The sequence below is a fragment of the Coenobita brevimanus genome, chromosome 44 (assembly GCF_032717465.1).
Source record: "Coenobita brevimanus isolate Jiangsu-jjx chromosome 44, ASM3271746v2, whole genome shotgun sequence".
Taxonomy (NCBI): Eukaryota; Metazoa; Arthropoda; class Malacostraca; order Decapoda; family Coenobitidae; genus Coenobita; species Coenobita brevimanus.
This window is the reverse complement of record NC_136997.1, coordinates 28073541-28074473: the sequence shown is the minus strand read 5'-3', so window position 1 is coordinate 28074473 and position 933 is coordinate 28073541.

The following is a 933-nucleotide window of genomic DNA, read 5'->3' as shown; positions in this document are numbered from 1 at the left end:
TTAACCTTTCTTTATTATCTAGACTGAGTAGCCGGCCCAGGGCCCCAACGGTCCTGATGGAACAAAAAAAAAAAAAAGAGAGAGATTGGATGGTGGATGGTTTTTCTCTCGTTGCAATATCGGCGCGGTTTCCATCAGTAACATAGGTGAGGATACCAAGACATAAAATAAGGAAAAATGTTTAATGCACACCTAAGGCAAAATTTCGTGATCCATTTTATAACTATCCATCTATCTCTATCTATCTATCTATCTATATCTCTCTATCTATCTATTCTATCAAACAATCAATATATCAATCTATCTATCTATCTATCTATCTATTCTATCAAACAATCAATCTGTCAATCTATCTATCTATCGATCTGTCTATCTATATCTATCTATCTATCTATTTACCTATCTATCTATCTGCAGACACACACACACACACACATATACGAGTGTATATATATATATATATATATATATATATATATATATATATATATATATATATATATATATATTAGTCAATCCATTTTACCATACTGTAAAGTAGTACATTGTTTTTGTCATGCTATACCGAATACATGCTACATATTATCCTAAGAGCAGAGCTTATTGTTTTTTAGGATACAAAAATTGGGCGTAGCAAGACTTCTATATACACTGGTCTGTCCAAATGTTGCCAAATTCGCCAGAAAAAAAAAATAAAGGTGGAAACTTAGGAAAGCTTTATATTTTATAAAATAAAAAAAATACAAAATAAAAAAGTTAGTGCTCTTTTTTTTTTTTTTTTTTTTGTATAAATTATCTGCGAGATTGCTATAGAAATTCTGAGTGGGCTGTATTACCAAACGTTTTCCATTTACCCAAACATGTATTTCTGATTGGACAATCAATTTCATCACTACATAGACTCAGCTTTATCACTACACAAATCAGATTGAT